Raw genomic sequence first — 5506 nt, 5'->3', positions numbered from 1 at the left:
AGCGATCAAACTCCCAAGGGGTCACTTTGCATATTAGCCATATATATATATATATATCATTATTTTCTATACTTCATAGTTGAGGTATTAGAGTCTCATATATATATATATGTAAGTTCAAGTCTCCATTAAAATATTATCATATTCAGCTTACTTGTTCAGAAAATAAATGTAAACAAATAAATTCATTTCTTCCATGGAAGAGTAGCATTGTAACAGAATTGAGATTATTGAGTAAAGAGTAAAGAGGGAGGCTCTAGCTGGTTTGGCTCAGTGAATAGAGCATCAGGCTGCGGACTGAAAGGTTCCAGGTTTGATTCCGGTCAAGGGCACAAGCTTGGGTTGTGGGCTTGATCCCCAGGGCAGGCATGCAGGAGGCAACCAATCAATGATTCTCTCTCATCATTGGTGTTTCTATCTCTCTCTCTCCCTTTCCCTTCCTCTCTAAAATCAATAAAAATATATTTTTTTAAAAAGGGAAGACATATGTAATTTGCTCTCTCTCCAGCTTTCAAACTTTATCCTAGTTAATCTTTACTTTTCTGAAAATAATTCTGGGCTAGGAGACTGAGAACTTGAATTTGGTGAGAGTTTGGTGCTCAGCTATATCTTGTTTGGATGGACAAATTGCTTTAGACAAGCCTTATTACCTGTCTACCTTTCAGTGTCCTTTGACTTGCTCTTTGGAATGTATGTGGATATTGTACTGGCAGGTACACATTATTTTCATTGAACATTTATTTTAAGTTCTTTCTAAGGATTAAGGTTACTAGATGAAAGGCCCTTGGTTCAGCTGAGGCTTTGATGGGTCTGGATAGGCAAATTTGGAGGCAGGAGTAAAAGAAAGCTGAGTTTTCCTCTATAATCTAGGTAAATAATTCAGTGTGTGTGTGTGTGTGTGTGTGTGTGTGTGTGTGTTTATGGAGGAGGGGGGTTAAGTCACAGTTCAGGAAGAAAGAAATGAAGCAATGAAGAGTACATATGGATAGAGATGAGGGAGACTGGAGAGCTAGGGACATTCAGGATTGTGGTGTGACTCCACCATGTCACCCTCTCAAATTATAAATAAATTATACCAAGAAGAAAGCCAAAATAGTGTTTCAGTCAGAGGTGACAGCAAATGAAAAGGCCCTAGCTCAGTAAGAGTGAGAAAGAAAGAAAAAGTATGAAATTTAAGAGCTAGAGAGAGGGCACACATTATCTAGGTCTTCACTTTGAATCCACTTTTCTCCTTTTGCTCTCATGGCCATTCTTTTATTGCAAAAAAAAAATCATCAAAAAAATAACTAAACAATAAAAAACCTGCAAACACCAGACTTTAAAATAGGCGTAAGTCTGCTAAAAATAGCTATGATAACATAGACGCCAGGTGGGAGATATTGAAGAGAGGTGTGGAGAATGGTTAGAAGACCATGCAATAGCAAATGTCAGAAAGTACTAACAGAAATAGACTAACTGAGGAGAGGCATACCTTGAAGATCAAAACTACATTCATGTTTGTAACAAATGACTCAGGACCTGAGGTGTGCAATCTAGAACTATTTTTGTTTGGAGAAAAAGGGCATGGAATATGCAAATGTTCACACACATGGGCCATATTGGTAGGAAGAAGCCTGTCTCTGTGGTAACAGTAGGATTGCAAGAATCAGCTACTGTGGAAGACTACGCTACCCTCCCTGCCTCACAGGAGACTTGTGGAAATAGCTGGCCCAGGAAAATTCAATGCATGGAATAATGAGTAAGACAATAAGATTGGAATAGGAACAATACAAATATTATACGTGGAAAAATGACAAAAAGAATAATCAAGATTCACGAGAAAAATGCTTCCATAGCATAGATGAATATTATAGCCAAACATTTAGCTATGAATTCAAAAATTATTAATTAATAGTAGCCTCTATGAAGAAATATAAAAAATCAAGAAAACTGGCAAGACAATTGTGCCTGGCAAAAATCAGGAAAGAAGTGAAATATATATGTATAGCAAGATATATACATATATATTTCACAAGGTAGATAAAGTCCTGCATGTCAACAGGACTTGATCTATGTTTAGGCTCATAGCATTTTTCCAACAGCTCATTTACATAGAGAAAGAATACACCATAAAAAGACTGAGGAGAGAGGTCATGGCGTGAAGCCACCGCTGCCGCTGCTACCGCCGTGAGGTCTGAGCACTGGGTTGCAGCCATGGCCTACTGTCGGCAGGAAGGGAAGGATCAAATTATATTTGTGACCAGAGAAGACCATGAAACTCCAAGCAATACAGAGCTGGTGGCTGACGATCCCAATGATCCATATGAGGAGCATGGATTGATCCTGCCCAATGGAGACTTTAACTGGAAATGCCCGTGCCTTGGGGAATGGCTAGTGGCCCCTGTGGGGAACAATTCAAACAGCCTTTTCCCTGCTTCCACTATAGCACAGAGGATCTCAAGGGATCAGACTGTGTAGACCAGTTCCAGGCCAGGCAGGAAAGCATAACTTATTCTGATCATCAGGGGATTTTTCCCCTTGACATATACACTGAAAAACATGGGGTTATATGTTTCTATCTCACATAACTCTACCAGTGACTGTGGCTGCTGCTTTCGAATTCTCCTCAGAGATTATCTCTAAGTTTGCCACTTGAAATAACATGCTGAATACTCTCAGCAACTAAAAATCATTATCTAGGAGTGTCTCTTGTGAGTGAGCTGATTTATTCTGATTCATTATCTCCCTTTTAGTAGATTTTATACCCGTTTGGGAAATGAAATAGAAACAAAAACATCTTCCTTGATAAATGCTGGGATGGGGCCATTCCTAATAAAAGAGGCCAGATAATCACATACTTATTTCTCAAAAACCGTCTTGACCTTGTATATGAGAGGTACTATGCTTCATTTCTGATACAATTTGGTTTCCATTTTTATATGGAAGCCCAGGTTTTCTTTCTAGAGAGTGGAGCTTTGGACCCTCCGACTCACAGAGACTTTCTAAAAAGAAGAAGCTGGTTTTGCTGTTCTTGTTATTCCAGAAGCCCTGGTTGGGGCCTGTGTTCACACTGGCTGGTCAGATGCAATATTCTTGAGAGGTGGGGACCTACTTGTTACCAAAGTAGTGACCAAGAAGGAAACACGAATTAAAAGGAGAGGACGGTTTTACCAGTTTTTGAATGTGTCCTTTCTTTTTACTGATTAAAAATGTTTTTTATGTAAGGAAATATAAATTATGAAAAGTTCAATTGAAATTGCTCTTTGACCCGATTTTCTATGTTGAGTTCATATCAAGCAGTTTTTGTTTGTGAACAGATGCCTTCTGGCGGGCTCTTCACATTTGAAGATAAGGAACTAAAGCTCTCGTAGGCTAAATAACTCGCCCAAGGTGTAACTGCCAGGCAGTTTTCAGGCTGTGATGCAGTAATGCCTCATTTGTCCCAGGTGTATCGGTTATCTATTGCTGTGTTAAAAAATTACCTTAAAATATAGCAGCTTGAAACAAAAAACAAAGAAAAAAAAACAACAAAAAGACTGAGGAGAAACATTGTAAACTGAGAAGCAGGAGAGATTGACCTATTGGAGGGCTAGAAAAGAGTAAGTCTGAAATAGTTTTTGGTGAAGAGTGCTATAGTTGGAATGCCTGTGTCCCATTAATATTCATGTGCTGAAATCCTAATGCCCAATGTGAGGTCCTTAACTCATGAATGGAATTAGTGTCCTTATAAAGGAGACCACCTTCTATCCCCTTCCAGCTCCCTATCCCTTCGACTATGTGAGAACACAAAGAAAGGTTGGCCATCACAACCTAGAAGAGGGATTTTTAACAGAACCTGACTGTGCTGATCTCCTGATCTTGAACTTCCAGTCTTCAGAACTGTGAGAAATAAAATTATGTCATTTATAAGCCATCTAGTCTGTGGTATTTTGTTATACCAGCCTGAATGGACTAAGACAAAAAGGTCCAATTCTATGGAGAGCTTAAGTAGGTGGAGACTGGAAAATATGTCAGGAAAAGATGGGAAAAGGTAGAAAAAGTGGAGGGAAGTTGTATCCTGGCAGAGAGACTGGTGTAGGTGTGATGAGAGCAGAACTGAGTTTATATGCTTAGAGCTGCTACAGCCATGGGTGTGAGCATCAGGCCCATTTTGTGGGCACAGTGAGGGGAGAGAGAAAACTGACCTGTTGTGGACAATTGCTCTTTCTTTTTCTGATTCAGAACTGGGTTCCAGACAGAACATGTCAGGTTCTTCTGAGAAGCTTCTCTGAGGAGCAGTGATGTTGTTACGTGGAACAAGCCACGTTTGTCCTGGGTGTGAGTCTCAGACTCAGCTGGAATTTCTCCTCCCTCAGAGTCCATCCACTGGACCTTTGGCTGAGGGAACCAGCCCTCTGACTTGCACTCTAATCGGAGTTGTCGGGATTTAGTGACTTCCACATGGAGCTGAGGATGTGAGCCCAGAGCTGGAAAGAGGAAGAGAGAGAAGTCAGGTCCTAAGCTCATTTTTCTGCACACATATCCCTCCCCTGCTTCTCAAGAGTTTATGCTGCCGCTTAGACCTCAATGTGCAGAACAGGAAACTCTGAAGAAGTGTTGGCAACAAAGATGGGGGCTTAGAGTCCTGGGCTAGAAAGATTTCCAACACAGTCCAAGACAAATGGCCCCTGCCTATTTCTTGACTCCCACTATGAGTCTCTTTATTATCTTTGATTTAGTCCCAAGCAGCAATATATGGATGATGGAGTGAGTAGACATAATGGAAAATCTCCCTTTCTCCTATGTCTTCTTTATATTTCCCAGTAAAACTGGATCAGGGAAAGGAGCCCCTGTAGGGTGTCAAGGGGATAAATGTGGGCGATTACCTGCCACTTTCAGCTCAATCACTGCTTCACTGTAGAAGGAGCCATGTTGAATTACACAGCGATACTGACCATTGTCAGAGGTTTGGACATTGAGGATTTTCAGGACCACAATCCCCCTATGCAAGATATTCTTCACAAGCTCTGTCCTCCCTAAATACTCTTCCATGGCTTTCTCAGGCTTATCCCGCCCACCCTCATACAGGTGCACCACCTGAGAGGGTAGGGTTCGGGTCCAGCTTATTTTCATATTTTTAATACTTTGAGGAGGTAAGAGGAAGCAGGGTAGTTCTGCTTCACCACCCAGCATGGCCACCATGGGTTCATGAGGCCCCTGGACTTGGAATGCTCCTGAAAAGAAAATAGAGATAGAGTCACGGTGGGCTGAGGACAAATGAAAGGGTGTTGACTACATATATGATTGGCTATTTTCATCATAACCAACTACTGGGGACCAGTTCTGAAATGGGATAGTTGCTGAATCTTGAGGATCTCTTTTCTGAATATACACACAGAGCTAGGACATAGTTGGAGTTCTGGGAAACCCTCTATCCAGGCCTTGCTGAATGAGAGAAGCAAAAGACCTAGGACAAAACTTCCGCGGAGGCACTCACTTTTGGGGTACAGGTGCTGGGTCCTCAAGATCCTGAAATCAAGTGCCCCTT

The 5506-nt window shown here is 41.2% G+C and overlaps 1 protein-coding gene and 1 pseudogene across 1 annotated transcript in view; both read right to left on the bottom strand.

Annotated features, from left to right (window-relative positions):
• Positions 1-3201, bottom strand: part of LOC102755541 (butyrophilin subfamily 1 member A1-like) — a 22026-nt gene extending 18825 nt beyond the window's left edge. The window contains exon 1 of the mRNA XM_015560811.1: positions 2973-3201. The gene's annotated coding sequence lies outside the window, so the exon portion shown is untranslated. The remainder of the gene's footprint in view (positions 1-2972) is intronic.
• The window catches only part of LOC102755253, a 35369-nt pseudogene that overhangs the window by 10830 nt on the left and 19033 nt on the right, over positions 1-5506 (bottom strand).

This window comes from Myotis davidii, unplaced genomic scaffold (assembly GCF_000327345.1).
Source record: "Myotis davidii unplaced genomic scaffold, ASM32734v1 scaffold576, whole genome shotgun sequence".
NCBI classification, from domain to species: domain Eukaryota; kingdom Metazoa; phylum Chordata; class Mammalia; order Chiroptera; family Vespertilionidae; genus Myotis; species Myotis davidii.
Note: the sequence above shows the minus strand (reverse complement) of the source record. Positions and strands in the feature narration are given on the sequence as shown.